The sequence below is a fragment of the Carica papaya genome, chromosome 9 (genome assembly GCF_054855325.1).
Source record: "Carica papaya isolate Zhongbai chromosome 9, ASM5485532v1, whole genome shotgun sequence".
Classification (NCBI taxonomy): Eukaryota; Viridiplantae; Streptophyta; class Magnoliopsida; order Brassicales; family Caricaceae; genus Carica; species Carica papaya.
Genome location: NC_142317.1, coordinates 13340938 through 13356938, shown reverse-complemented (window position 1 = coordinate 13356938; position 16001 = coordinate 13340938). Strand labels below are relative to the sequence as shown.

Genomic DNA, 16001 nt, shown 5'->3' with positions numbered 1-16001 from the left:
TTCGCTCAAGCACAGTTGACTGCAGAGTTCTGATGGGATCTAGTGCATTAGAACTAGTATGATCGCACTAGTCCTTTTTGCGCTGCCAATACATATACCCGTTCCCCTTTCCTCCCCTCTCCCACCATTTGTTTTGTAGTTCGCGCACACCGCACCTCTGCTTTTAGTTCTAATATAGGGCAAAATATCTCAGTGTCTTGAGTCACGCCCAGACGAATGGAACACACACCGCACCTCTGTTTTTATTGTTCTACTATGTAAGATACTCTTAATGATACTCTTTTTTCGTGATGAACTATAAATGAATGCACAAAAAATATTAAGTAAAATGCTCCGGCGCCGCGACTCACACTTACGGACTATTGCTCTGATCGCGCATAACGTGTAATGCCCCATCTGCAAAAAGGCCAATGTAAAACGATGACTTTTCAGAAGTCACTCATCCTAGTACTACTCTCACTCAAGCAAGCTTTACTGCGAGGTTCTGATGGGATCTGATGCATCAATGCTAGTATGATCGCATCCGTAACATTCCGCGAAGCAAATACATATACTCTTTCTCTTTTCCTCAGCTCTCCTGTCATTTGTTTCGTTGTGCGTGCACACTGCACCTCTGCTTCTAGTACTAATATCAAGCGAAATGTGCTGGTGCCTTGACTCACGTCCAGATAAATGGACCACCCGCCGCACCTCATTTTTCATTGTTCTACTGTGTAAAATGCTCATAATGACACTCTTATCACCTTGTGGACTATAAATAAATGCACAAAAAATATTAAGCAGAATACCCTAGCGCCATGACTCACACCGGCGGACTGTGGCTCTGGTCGCGCGTAACGTTTAGCGCCCCGTCTGATAAAAGACAGATGCAACAAAGTTCTAATGCGATCTGGTGCATTAATGCTAGTATGATCACACCTATACCATTCTACGCTGCAAATACATGTGCCCTTTCCCCTTCCCTCACCCCTCCCATCATTTATTTTGCTCTGTGCGCATAATGCACCTCTGTTTCTAGTTCTAATATAGAGCAAAATGCCCTAGCGTCTCGACTCATGCCCAGATAAAGGGATCGTCTACTGCACTTCTCTTTTCGCTATTCTACTATGTAAGATACTCGTAATGACACTCTTATCTCGTAATGCACTGTAAATGAATGCACACAAAAAATTAAGCAAAATGCCCATGCGCTGCAACTTACACTAGCGGACCGTGTCTCTGGTCGCACCTAACGTTTAACACCCCATCCACAAAAAGAATGGTGCAACACGAGGACTTCCAAGGAGATCACCCATCCTAGTATTACTTTAGCCCATGCACGCTTAACTGCATATTTTTGATGGGATCCGATGTATTAGTGCTAGTATGATCACATCTATCCCATTCTGCTCTACAAATGCATGTGCCCCTTCTCCTTCCCTTCCCCCTTTCATCATTTGTTGCACTGTGCGCCACACCCCATCTCTATTTCTAGTTTTAATATAGAGTAAAATGCCTCAGCGCCTCGACTCAGTCCTAAATGAATGGACCACCTGTCGCACCTCTGTTTTCGTTATTCTACTTTGTAAGATACTCATAATGACACTCTTATTACATAGTGGACTATAAATGATTGCACAAAAAATATTAAGCAAAATGCCCCGACACCGCAAATCACGTCTACAAATGAACTAATGGACCGTGACTACGACCACGCATAACGTTTAACGCCCCTTCTGCAAAAAGACGACTGCTACATGAGGACTTTCCAGGAGCTCACCCATCACTACACTCGCGAAATAATGCTTAACTACGGAGGTCTAATGGGATACGATGTATTAGTGTTTGTATGATTGCACCAGTCCCATTTCATGGTGCAAATGCATGTGCTCCTTCTCTTTCCCACCCCCTCTAATCATTTGTTTCTTTGTGCGTGCACACCTCACCTCTGCTTCTAATTCTAATATGAAGCAAAATGACCCGGTGCCTCGACTCACACCTAGAAGAACGGACTACCAGCTGCACTTTTACTTCGTTGTTTTACTAATTAAGATGCCCATAATGGCAGTCTTATTACGTGGTGGACTATAAATGAATGCACGAAAAATATTAAGCAAAATGTCCATGCGCCTTGACTCACACCCAGATGAACGGACTGTCCGCCACACCTCTATTTTCATTGTTCTACTAATTAATATGGTTGTAATGACACTATTATCATGTGGTGGAGTATTAGTGAATACACGAAAAATATTAAGTAAAATGTCATGGCGCTGCGACTCACGTTTGCGAATAAACCAGCAGACCATGCTTCCGGTCGCGCATAACGCCCCGTCTGCAAAAATAATGGTGCAACACGAGGACATCCTAGGAGGTCACTCATCCTAGTACTACTCTCCCCCAAGCACGCTTAACTATGGAGTTCTAATGGGATTCGGTGAATTAGTGCTGGTATGATTGCACCCGATTCATTTTCCACTACAAACACATATACCCCTTCTTCTTTCCTCACCCCTCCTGTCATTTATTTTGTTGTGCACGCATACCGCAACTCTGTTTCTAATTTTAATGTCAAGTGAAATGCCCGGCAGCTAGACTAATGCCAAGATGAACAAACCACCCGCCGCACCTCGTTTCTCGTTTTTCTACTATGTAAGGTGCTCATAATGACACTTTTATCCCATGGTGGACTATAAATAAATATACAAAAAATATTAAGCAAAATACCATGGCGTCGAGACTTACACGGTGAATGAACCAGTGGACCACGTCTCCGGTAGTGTGAAACGTTTAATGCTCCATCTGAAAAAAGACAGGTGCAACACAAGGATTCAGTGGGATTCCCAAGACATTTAACTGCAGAGTTCTTATGGGATTCAGTGCATTAGTGCTGGACTAATCATGCTCGTCCCATTCCGCTCTACAAATACATGTGCCCCTTCTGTTTCCCTCCCCCATCCCATCATTTATATCACTGTACACGCACACCTCACCTCTGCTTCTAGTTTTAATATCAAGAAAAATGCCCCGACGCCTTGACTCACGCCCATATGAACGGATCGCTCATCGCACCTCTATTTTCATTGTTCTACTATGTAAGATAATTGTAATGGCACTCTTATCACGTGGTGGGCTATAATAGAATGCACGAAAACTATTAAGCAAAATGCCTCAGCATCGTGACTCATGTTTGTAAATGAACCGGCGGACCGTCACTCCAGTTCTGCGTAACGTTTAACGCACCATCTGCAAAAAGAATGGTGCAACAAGAGGAATTACTAAAAGGTCACCCATCCTAGTACTACTCTCGCCAAAGCACGCTTAACTATGGAGTTCTGATGGTATCTGATGAATTAGTGCTGGTATAATTGGACCTGTTCCAATTCGCGCTTCAAATACATATACCCTTTCTCGTTCTCTCCCCCCTCCCCTTATTTGTTTCACTGTGCGCACACACTGCACCTCTGCTTCTAATTCTAATATCAAGCGAAATACCCTAGCAGCTTGACTCACGCCCAGATGAACGGACTGCCCGTCACACCTCATTTTTTGTTGTTCTACTATGTAAGCTGCTCGTAATGACACTCTTATCACATGGTGGATAATAAATGAATACACGAAAAATATTAAGCAAAGTGCCCTGGCACCATGACTCACGTTTGCGAATGAACCGGTTGGCTGTGGTTCCAATCACGCGTAACATTTAATGCCTCGTGTGCAAAAAATCAGGTGCAACACAAGGACTTTCAAAAGGTCATCCATCCTAGTACTACTCTCAACCAAGCACACTTAACTGCAGAATTCAGATGGGTTCTGGTGCATTAGTGATGGTATAATCGCACCTCTTCCATTATTCATTGTAAATACATTTGCCCTTTCTCCTTCCCTCCTCCCTCCCATCATTTGCTTCGCTGTGCGTGCACACCTCACCTTTTCTTCTAGTCCTAATATCAAGCAAAATGCCCCGGTGCCTCGACTCACGGCCAGATGAACGAATAGCTCGCTGTACATCTATTTTTATTGTTCTACTATTTAAGATGCTAGTAAGGACACTCTTATCACGGTGAATGAAATAACGGACCATATCTCTGGTCGCATGTAACGTTTAACGCCCCATCCTAAAAACGATGGGTACAACACGAAGATTTTCCAAGAGGTCACCCATCTTATTTCTACTCTCGCCCAAGCACGCTTAGCTTGGGAGTTCTAATAGGATCCGGTGCATTAGTGTTGCTATGATCTCATCCTTCCAATTTTGGACTCAAATGCATGTACCCCTAGTCCTTCCCTTTCCCTTTCCATCATTTATTTCGCTGTGCGTGCACACCTCACCTCTGCTTCTAGTTCTAAATCAAGTGAAATGTCACGACGCCTTGACTCACGCCCAGATGAACGGACTGCCCCCCGCACCTCATTTTTCATTGTTATACTACGTAAGATACTTGTAATGATACTCTTATAACGTGGTGTAGTATAAATAATGCAAGAAAAATATTAAGCAAAATGCCCCGGCACCGTGACTCACGTTTGCGAATGAATTGGTAGACCGTGGTTGCGGTCACGCGTAATGTTTATAACCCCCGTATGTAAAAAGATGGGTACAATACGAGAACTTCCTAGGGGGCCACCCATCCTAGTAGTACTTTTGCCCAAACACGTTAAATTGTGGAGTTCTGATGAGATCCAGTGCATTATTGCTGGTATGATTGAACCTGCCTCACTCCGCGCTGCAAATATATGTGCCCTTTCTCCTTCCCTCCCCCTTCCCATCATTTATTTCACTGTGTGTGCACACCTCACCTATGTTTCTAGTTCTAATATCAAACGAATTGCCGCGGTACCTCGACTCACATCCAGATAAACAGACTGCCCGCCGCACCTCTGTTTTCATTTTTTATTATTTAAAATACTCGTAATGACACTCTTATCTAGTGATGGAGTATAAATAAATGCACGAAAAATACTAAGCAAAATATCCCAGCGCTGCGACTCACATCGGCGAATGAATCGATAGGGTGTGTCTCTGGTCGCACATAATGTTTAACATCCTATCTGCAAAATGATGGGTACAACACGAGGAGTTCCCAGGAGGTCACCCATCATAGTACTACTCTCGCTCAAGCACGCTACATGATGGAGTTCTGGTGGGATTCGATGCATTAGTGCTGGTATGATCGCATTCGTCCCATTTTGCTGCAAATGCATGTGCCCCTTCTCCTTCCCTCCCTTCTCCCATCATTAGTTTCACTATGCGCAAACACCTTGCATATGCTTCTAGTTCTAATATAAAATGAAATTCCCCGGTGCCACACCACTGTTTTCGTTATTCTATTATGTAATATGGTCGTGATGACACTCTTATCACGTTGTGGACTTTAAATTAATGCATGAAAAATATTAAGATAGATACCCCGGCACTGCTACTCACATCGGCAAATGAACTGGTGAACTGTGTCTCTGGTCGCGCGTAATGTTTAACGCCCCGTTCATAAAAAGACGATTGTAACACGAGAACTTCCTAGAAGGTCACTCATCTTAGTACTACTCTCGCCCAAGTATGTTTAACTGCAGAGTTCTAATGGGATCCGGTGCATTAGTGCTGGTATAACGGCATCTATCCAATTCCGTGCTGCATATACATATACCCCTTCTCATTCCCTTCCCCCTCCCGTCATTTGTTTCGCTGTTGGCACACACCACACCTCTGCTTCTAGTTTTAATATTAAGAAAAATGCCCTAGCACCTCGACTAACGCCCAGATGAATGAATTACCGTACCTTTGTTTTCATTGTTCTACTATTTAAGATACTCGTATAACATTCTAATCACGTGATGGATAATAAATGATTACATAAAAAATATTAAACAAAATGTCCCGGCGCTGCGACTCACGCTGGCGAATGAACCAATGTATCATGTCTCCGGTCGCATGAAATGTTTAACGTCCCGTCCGTAAAAAGATAGGTGCAACACGAGGACTTCCTAGGAAGTCACCCATCATAATACTACTCTCGCCCAAGCACGCATAACTGCAGAGTTCTTATGGGATCCGGTGCATTAGTTATGGTATGATCGCACCCGTATCTTCTGCACTTCGAATACATGAGCCCCTTCTGCTTCCCTCCCCCGTCCTATCATTTGTTTCATTGTGCACACATATCTCACCTCTACTTCTAGTTCTAATATAAAACGAAATTCCCTAGCACCTCGACTCACGACCAGATGAACGCCGTACCTTTATTTTCGTTTTTTTTACTATTTAAGATTCTCGTAATGGTACTTTTATCATGTGCTGGACTATAAATGAATGCGCGAAAAATATTAAGCAAAATGCCCCAGCACCACGACTCATGCTAGCGAATGAATTGGCAGACCGTGACTCTGATCGCGTGTAACGTTTAATGCCCCATCCACAATAAGATAGATGCAACACAAAGACTTCCTAGGAGGTTACCCATAGTATTACTCTCGCCCAAGCACGCGTAGCTATGTGTTCTGATGGGATCCAGTGCATTAGTGGTGGTATGATCGCACTCGTCCCATTTTGAGCTGTAAATGCATATACCCATTCTCGTTCCCTCTCCCCTCCCATCATTTATTTTGCTGTGCGCGCGCACCTCACCTCTACTTCTAGTTCTAATATCAACGAACTTCCCGCCGTACCTCTGTTTTTGTTGTTCTACTAATTAAGATAATCGTAATGATACTCTTATCATGCGGTAGACTATAAATTAATGTACGAAAAATATTAAGCAAAATGCACCGACACCGTGACTCACACCGGCAAATGATTCAGCGGACCGTGACTCCAGTTTCGCATAATGTTTAACCCCATGTCTGCAAAAAGGCTTGTGCAACACGAGGACCTCCCACAAGGTCACCCATCTTAGTACTACTTTCGCCCAAGCACGCGTAGCTCCGAGTTCTGATGGGATCCAGTGCATTAATGCTGGTATGATCACGCCCGTCCCATTTCGTGCTCAAATGCATGTACCCCTACTCCTTCCCTCCCGCCTCCCATCATTTGTTTCGATGTGCATGTACACCGCACCTCTACTTCAAGTTCTAATATCAAGCAAAATGCCCCCGTGCCTCAACTCATGCCCAGAAGAACAAAGCGCCTGCCGCACCTCTTTTTTTGTTGTTCTACTATGTAAGATGCTCGTAATGACACTCTTATCACGTGGTGGACTATAAATGAATGCACGAAAAATAAAATAAAATGCCCCAGTGATGTGACTCACGCTGGCAAATGAACCAACATACCATAGCTCCGATCACGCGTAATGTTTAACACCCCATCCACAAAAAGATGGGTGCATCACGAGGACTTCCAAAGAGGTCACCCATCCTAGTACTACTCTAACAGGAGCACACTTAGCTGCAGAGTTCTTATGGAATCCGGTGTATTAATACTGATATGATCATGCCCGTTCTATTTCGCGCTACAAATACACACACCCCTTTTCTATCCCTCCCCTCTCCCGTCATTTGTTTCCCTGTGTGTGTACACCGCACCTCTGCTTATAGTTCTAATAAAGAGTGAAATGCCCCAGCACCTCGACTCACCTAAATTTACAGATCACCCGCCACACCTCTGTTTTCATTATTCTGCTATATAAGATACTCGTAATGACACTCTTATCCCGTGATGGATTATAAATAAATGCATGAAAAATATTAAGTAAAATGCCCCAGTGTTGCGACTCACACTGATGAATGAACCGGTGGACCGTGTCTCTGGTCACACATAATGTTTAATGCCCCGTTCGCAAAATGACGAGTGAAATACGAGGAATTCCAAGGATCAGGCATCCTAGTATTACTCTCACCCAAGCACGATTAAGTCTGTAGTTCTGATAGGATTCGTTGAATTAGTGTTGGTATGATAGCACCCGTTCCATTTCGTGCAACAAATACATATACCCCTTCTCCTTCCCTCCCCACTCCTGTTATTTGTTTCATTGTGCGCGCACACCGCACCTCGTCTTCTTGTTCTAATATAGAGCGAAATAATCTGACGTTTCAACTCACACTCAGATGAACGGATCACCTGCCGCACCTCTATTTTTGTTATTTTACTATGTAAGATACTCGTAATGACACTCTTATCATGTGGTGGACTATAAATGAATGCACGAAAAATATTAAGAAAAATACCCCAGTACCGGGACTCACACTGATGGACTGTTACTCCAGTCGTGCGTAACATTTAATTCCTTGTTCACAAAAAGACAGGTACAAAACAAGGACTTTCCAAGAGGTCACACCCATGCTAGTACTACTCTCGCCCAAGCACGCTTAACTGTGGGGTTCTAATGGGATCTTGTGCATTAATGTTGGTATGATCTCACCTGTTCCATTCTGCGCTGCAAATACATATACCCCTTCTCTTTTCCTCCCCCTCCTGTCATTTATTTCGCTGTGCGCAAAAATTGCAGCTCTAGTTCTTTTTTTAATATCAAGCGAAATGCTTCGGCGACTCGACTCACGCCCGGATGAACTGACCACCCACCAAACCTTATTTTTCATTGTTCGACTATGTAAAATCATAGTAATTACACTCTTATCACGTGGTGAACTATAAATGAATGCATGAAAAATATTAAGCAAAATACCCCGGTGCTGTTACTCACGCTGGCAGACTGTGGCTCCTATCGCGCATAATGTTTAACGCCCCGTTCGCAAAAAGATGAATGCAACACGAGCTCTTTCCAGGAGGTCACCCATCCTAGTACTACTCTAACCGAAGCATGCTTAACTACAAAGTTCATATGGGATTTAGTTCATTTGTGCTGGTGTGATTGCATCCACCATATTTTGCACTGAAAATACATCTACCCGTTCTCCTTCCCCGGCAGCTCAACTCACGCCTAAATGAACGAACCGTCCGTCAAACCTCGTTTTCTGTTATTTTACTATCTAAGATGCTTGTAATAACACTCTTATCACATGGAAGACTATAAATGAATGCACAAAAAATATTAAGCAAAATGCTCTGGCGTTGCGACTCACATTTGTGAATGAATCGGCGAACCGTGGCTCCAGTTGTGTGTAATGTCTATTTGCCCGGTACGTCGACTCACGCCTATCTAAATGGACCATCTGTCGCATCTCTGTTTTCGTTGTTATACTATGTAAGATGCTTGTATTGACACTCTTATCACGTGGTGGATTATAAATGAATGCACGAAAATATTAAGCAAAATGTCCCGACGCCGCGACTCACGTTTGTAAATGAACCGATGGACTATGGCTACAGTCGCACATAACATTTAATGCCCCATCTGCAAAAAGATGGGTACAACATGAGGACTTCCAAGGAGGTCACCCATCCTAGTACTACTCTTGTCCAATCATGCTTAACTGTGGAGTTCTGATGGGATCCAGTGAATTACTGCTGGTATGATTGCGCCCGTTCCATTTCGTGCTGCAAATACATATATCGCTTCTCCTTCTCTCTCCCCTCCCCCCTCCAGTCTTTTGTTTTGTTATGCGTGCACACCGCACCTTTATTTCTAATTCTAATATTAAGCAATATGCCCCAGCGGCTCGACTCACGCCTAGATGAATGGACCACCCAACCACCTTATTTTTTATTTTTATACTATATAAGATGCTCGTAATGATACTCTTATCATGTGGTAGACTATAAATGAATACATGAAAAATATTAAGCAAGATGCCCTGGCACCGCGACTCATGTTTGCAAATAAATTGGTGGACGGTGACTCCGGTTGCGCGTAATGTTTAATGCCTCGTGTGCAAAAAAATAGGCGCAACACGATGACTTCCAAAGAGGTCACCCATCCTAGTACTACGCTCAACCAAGCATGCTTAACTGCGAAATTCTAATGGGTTCTAGTGGATTAGTGCTGGTATAATCGCACCCCTTCCATTACGCATTGCAGAGACATGTGCCCCTTATCATTCACTCCCCCCTCACATCATTTGCTTCCCTGTGCACGCACACCTCACCTCTCTTTCTAGCTCTAATATCAAGCGAGATGCCCTGATGCCTCAACTCATGCCCAAATGAACAGACAGCTCGCTGTACATCTATTTTTGTTGTTATACTATTTAAGATGCTAGTAAGGACACTCTTATCATGGCGAATGAAACGATTGACTATGGCTTTGGTCGCGCGTAACATTTAATGCCCTGTCCCAAAAAGATGGGTTCAACACGAGAATTTTTCAAGAGGTCACCCATCTTAGTACTACTCTCGCCCAGACACGCTTAACTAGGGAGTTTTGATAAAATTGCACCCGTATCATTCTGCACCACGAATGCATGTGCCCCTTTTTTTTCCCTCCCTCGTCCTATCATTTGTTTCGTTGTGGGCGTGCACCTCACCTCTGCTTCTAGTTCTAATATCAAGTGAAATGCCCTAGTGCATCGATTCAGGCCCAGATGAACAGACCACCTGCCGCACCTTTATCATGTGGTTGACTATAAATGAATGCACTAAAAATATTAAACAAAATGCCTTAGCACCACGACTCACGCCAGCGAATGAACTGGTGGACCGTGGCTCCGATCGCTTGTAACGTTTAACACCCCATCCACAACAAGCTAGATGCAACACAAGGACTTCCCAGGAGGTCACCCATAGTACTACTCTCACCCAAGCACACTTAGTTGCAAGTATGATGGGATCCGGTGCATTATTACTGGTATGACCGCACCCATCCCATTTCACACTGCAAATGCATATACTGGTTCTCCTTGCCTCCCCCCATCCCATCATTTGTTTCATTTTGTGCGTACACCTCACCTCTATTTCTAGTTCTAATATCAAGCAAAATTCCCTGTCACCTCAACTAAAGCCCAGATGAACGGGCCGCCCACCGTACCTCTATTTTCGTTACTCTAGTAATTAAGATAATCGTAATGAAACTCTTATCACGTGGTAGACTATAAATGAATGCACGAAAAATATTAAGCAAAATGCCTCAACACTGTGACTCACATTGGCGAATGATCCAATGGACCGTGGCTCCAGTCTCGCATAACGTTTAACTCCCTGTCCACAAAAAAACTTGTGCAACAAAAGGACCTCCTAGGAGGTCACCCATCTTAGTACTACTCTCATCTAAGCACGCTTAACTTCAAGTTCTGATGGGATCCAGTGCATTAGTGCTGGTATGATCACACCTATCTCATTCCGTGCTCAAAAGCATCTACCCCTACTCCTTCCCTCCCACCTCCCACAATTTATTTCAAAGTGCATGCACACCGCACCTCTACTTCTAGTTCTAGTATCAAGTAAAATGTCCCGGGACCTTAACTCACACCCAGAAAAATGGAGTGCCTGCCGCACCACTTTTTTCATTGTTCTACTATAGAAGATGTTCGTAATGACACTTTTATCACGTGGTCGACTATAAATAAATGCAAGAAAAAAGAAAAACAAAATGCCCTGATGACGCAACTCACACTAGCGAATGAACGGATAGACCGTAACTCCAGTCGCGCGTAACGTTTAATGCCCCATCCACAAAAAGACGGGTGCATCACAAGGACTTCTAAGGAGGTCACCCATTGGAGTACTACTCTCGTTGAAGCACGCTTAACTGCAGAATTCTTATGGGATCCGGTGCACTAGTGTTGATATGATCAAACCCATTCTATTCCACGCTGTAAATAGATACACTCTTTTCTATCCCTCTCCCCTCCCGTAATTTATTTCCCTATGTGCGCACACCGTACCTCTACTTTTAGTTCTAATATAGAACGAAATGCCTTGGTGCCTCGACTCATGCCCAAATTAATGGACAGCGCGTCGCACCTCTATTTTTGTTGTTCTTCTATATAAAAATACTCGTAATGACACTCTTATCCCGTGATGGACTATAAATAAATGCGCGAAAAATATTAAGCATAATGCCCCAGCGCTGAGACTCACCACGGCGAATGAATCGGTGGATTGTGTCTCAGGTCACACGTTACGTTTAATGCCCCATCCGTAAAATGACGAGTGCAACACGAGGAATTCCCAAGATCACCCATCCTAGTACTACTCTCGCCCAAGCACGATTAATTACAGAGTTCTGATAGGATTTGATGCATTAGTGCTGGTATGATGGCACATGTTCCATTTCGCGCATCAAATACATATACTCCTTTTCCTTCCCTCCCCATTCCCGTCATTTGTTTCTCTGTGTGCTCACACCGCACCTCTACTTCTAGTTCTAATATAGAGCAAAATACTCCGGCGCCTCGACTCATGCCGAGATGAACGGACCACCTGCCACACCTTTATTTTCGTTGTTCTATTATGTAGGATACTTGTAATGATACTTTTATCACGTGGTGGACTATAAATAAATGCACAAAAAATATTAAGCAAAATACCACAACACCGCGACTCATGCTGGTGGACTGTGACTCCAGTGGCGCATAACGTTTAATGCCCCGTTCGTAAAAAAACATGTGCAAAATGAGGACTTTCCAGGAGGTAACACCCATGCTAGTACTATTCTCGCCTAAGGACGCTTAACTGTGGGGTTCTGATGGGATCTGATACATTAGTGTTGGCATGATCGCACCCATTCCATTCTGCACTGCAGATACATATACCCCTTCTCTTTTCCTCCCCCTCCCATCATTTATTTCACTGTGCGCGAAAATTGCATCTCTGCATCTTGTTCTAATATCAAGCGAAATGCCCTAGTGACTCGACTCATGCCCAGATGAACAGACCATCAGCCGAACCTCATTTTTCATTGTTCTACTATGTAAAATAATCGTAAGTATACTCTTACCACGTGGTGGACTATAAATTAATGCACAAAAAATATTAAGCAAAATTTCCTGGTGCCATTACTCACGCTGGAAGACTGTGGCTCTAGTCGAGCATTACGTTTAATGTCCTATTCGTAAAAAGATGGGTGCAACACGAGATCTTCGTAGGAGGTCACCCATCCTAGTACTATTCTCGCCGAAGCATGCTTGACTACAGAGTTCATATGAGATCCGGTGCATTAGTGCTAGTGTGATTGCACCCACCCTATTTTGCGCTGCAAATACATATACCCCTTCTCCTACCCTCCTAACTCACGTCATTTGTTACACTGTGTGTGCACACTGCACATTTTCTTCTATTTCTAATATCAAGCGAAATGTCCAGGTGGCTCGACTCATGCCCAGATGAATGGACCGTCCACCGCACCTCATTTTTTGTTGTTCTACTATGGAAGATGCTCCTAATAATACTCTTATCACATGGAGGAACTATAAATGAATGCACGAAAAATATTAATCAAAATGCTCCGGTACTGCAACTCACATTTGTGAATGAACAGGCGGACCGTGACTCTGGTCGCGCTTAACATCTAACGCCCTGACTCCTTGACTAACCCTTAGATGAATGGAACTCCCACCGCATCTCTATTTTTGTTGTTATACTATGTAAGATGCTTGCAATGACACTCTTATCACCTGGTGGACTGTAAATAAATGCACAAAAAATATTAAGCAAAATGTCACGGCACCGCAACTCATGTTTGTGAATGAACCGGCGGACCATCGCTACGATCACGCTTAAACTTTAACTCTCCATTTGTAAAGTGAAGGGTGCAACATGAGGACTTCCCAGATCACCCATCCTAGTACTATTCTTGCTCAAGCATGCTTAACTGTAGAGTTCTGATAGGATCCAATGAATTAGAGTTGGTATGATCGCACTTGTTCCATTTCGCACTGCAAATACATATACCCCTTCTCCTTCCCTCTCCCCTCTCATCATTTATTTCGCTTTGTGCAAACACAACACCTCTGCTTCTAATTCTAATATCAAGTGAAATGCCCCAGCGGCTTAACTCATGCCCAGATGAACGGACCGGCCAACGCACCCTATTTTTTATTGTTCTACTATGTAAGAAGCTTATAATGACACTATTATCACGCGTGGACTATAAATGAATGCATAAAAAATATTAAGTAAAATGCCCTGGCACCGCGACTCACGTTTACGAATGAAACGGTGGACCGTGGTTTCGGTTGGGCATAATGTTTAATGCTTCGTGTGTAAAATGACAGATACAACACGAGGAATTCTAAGAAGGTCAATAATCTTAGTACTACTCTCACCCAAGGACACTTAACTGCATAGTTCCTATGGGATTCGGTGCATCAGTGCTGGTCTGATCGCACTCGTCCCATTCCGCGCTATAAATGCATGTACCTCTTCTTATTCCCTCCCCCTTCTCATCATTTATATTGTTGTACATGCACACCTCACCTCTGGTTCTAATTTTAATATTAAGAAAAATGCCCCAACGCCTTAATTTACGCCCACATGAACAGATCCCCTACCGTACCTCTGTTTTTATTTTTTCACTATGTAAGATACTCGTAATGACACTCTTATCATGTAGTGGACTGTAATTGAGTGAATGAAAAATATTAAGCAAAATGTCCCGGCTCTGTGATTCACGTTTGGTAATGAACCGACGGACGTAGTTCCAATTACGCGTAACGTTTAGTGCATTGTGTACAAAAAAACAGGTGCAACATGAGGACTTCGCAAGAGGTCAACCATCTTAGTACTACTCTCACCCAAGGACACTTAACTGCAGAGTTCTTATGGGATTTGGTGCACTAATGCTGCTCTGATCGCACCTGTCCTATTCTGCACTATAAATGCATGTGCTCCTTCTCCTTTTCTCCCCCCTCCCATCATTTATTTCGTTGTGCGCGCACACCTCACCTCTGCCTCTAATTCTAATATGAAGCGAAATGTCCCGGCACCTTGACTCATGTCCATATGAATGGATTGCTCGCGACACCTCTGTTTTTATTATTCTATTATGTAAGATACTCGTAATAACACTCTTATCACTTGATAGGATTTTATTAAATAAACGAAAAATATTAAGCAAAATGCCCCAGCACCGTGACTCACGTTTGCAAATGAACCAGCAGACCGTCGCTCCTGTCTTGCATAATGTTTAATACCATGTCTGCAAAAAAAGGTGCAACACAAGGACTTCCCAAGAGGTCATCCATCCTAATACTACTTTCGCCCAAGCACGCTTAACTGTGGAGTTCTTATTGGATCTGGTGAGTTAGTGCTAGTATGATCGCACTCGTTCTAATTTGCGCCACGAATAAATATATCCCTTCTCCTTCTCTCCCCCCTCCTATTATTTATTTCGCTGTGTGCGCACACCTCACCTCTGCTTCTAGTTAATATCAAGCGAAATGCCCCGACGCCTCGACTCTTGTCCATATGAATGGATCGCCTGTGGTACCTCTATTTTTGATGTTCTACTATGTAGGATACTCGTGATAACACTCTTATCACGTAATGAGCTTTAATTAAATGCACGCAAAATATTAAGCGAAATGTTCCGGCGCCGTGACTCACGTTTACGAATGAACCAGCGGGCCATCACTCCGATCATGCGTAACATTTAATGCCCTGGTTGCAAAAAGAAGGGTGCAACACGAGAACTTCTCAGCAGGTCACCCATCCTATTACTACTCTTGCCTAAGTACGCTTAACTGTGAAGTTCTAATGGGATCTAGTGAATTAGTGCTGGTATGATCGCAACCATTCCAGTTCGCGCCACAAATAAATATACCCTTTATCCTTCCCTCCCCCCTCCCGTCATTTGTTTCATTGTGCGCGCACACCTCACCTTTACTTCTAGTTCTAATATCAAGGAAAATGCCCCGGTGCCTCGACTTACGCCCATATGAACAGATCGCGCTGCCGCACGTCTGTTTTTGTTCTTTTACTATGTAAGATACTCGTAATAACACTCTTATTATTTGATGGGCTTTTATTGAGTGCACGAAAAATATTAAGCAAAATGCCCCGACACCATGACTCACGTTTGCGAATGAACAGGCAAACCGTTGCTCCGGTGCTGCGTAACGTTTAACGCCCCATCTGCAAAAAGAATTGTGCAACACAAGGACTTCCTAAGAGGTCACCCATCATGCTACTATTCTCGCTCAAAAATTTTTAACTACAGAGTTTTGATGGGATTTGGTAAATTAGTGCTAGTATG

General features: G+C 43.5%; 8 pseudogenes; all 8 read right to left on the bottom strand.

Moving 5' to 3' along the window:
- Positions 1 to 2325: 2325 nt before the first annotated feature.
- LOC148240043 (5S ribosomal RNA) lies at positions 2326 to 2444 on the bottom strand (annotated as a pseudogene).
- Positions 2445 to 3705: 1261 nt separating this feature from the next.
- On the bottom strand, positions 3706 to 3823 carry LOC148240042 (5S ribosomal RNA; annotated as a pseudogene).
- A 2117-nt stretch (positions 3824 to 5940) lies between these two features.
- Positions 5941 to 6059, bottom strand: LOC148240041 (5S ribosomal RNA; annotated as a pseudogene).
- Positions 6060 to 9277: 3218 nt separating this feature from the next.
- Positions 9278 to 9396, bottom strand: LOC148240040 (5S ribosomal RNA; annotated as a pseudogene).
- Positions 9397 to 12869: 3473 nt separating this feature from the next.
- Positions 12870 to 12988, bottom strand: LOC148240039 (5S ribosomal RNA; annotated as a pseudogene).
- Positions 12989 to 14487: 1499 nt separating this feature from the next.
- Positions 14488 to 14606, bottom strand: LOC148240038 (5S ribosomal RNA; annotated as a pseudogene).
- A 348-nt stretch (positions 14607 to 14954) lies between these two features.
- Positions 14955 to 15073, bottom strand: LOC148240037 (5S ribosomal RNA; annotated as a pseudogene).
- Positions 15074 to 15421: 348 nt separating this feature from the next.
- LOC148240036 (5S ribosomal RNA) lies at positions 15422 to 15540 on the bottom strand (annotated as a pseudogene).
- Positions 15541 to 16001: the final 461 nt, after the last annotated feature.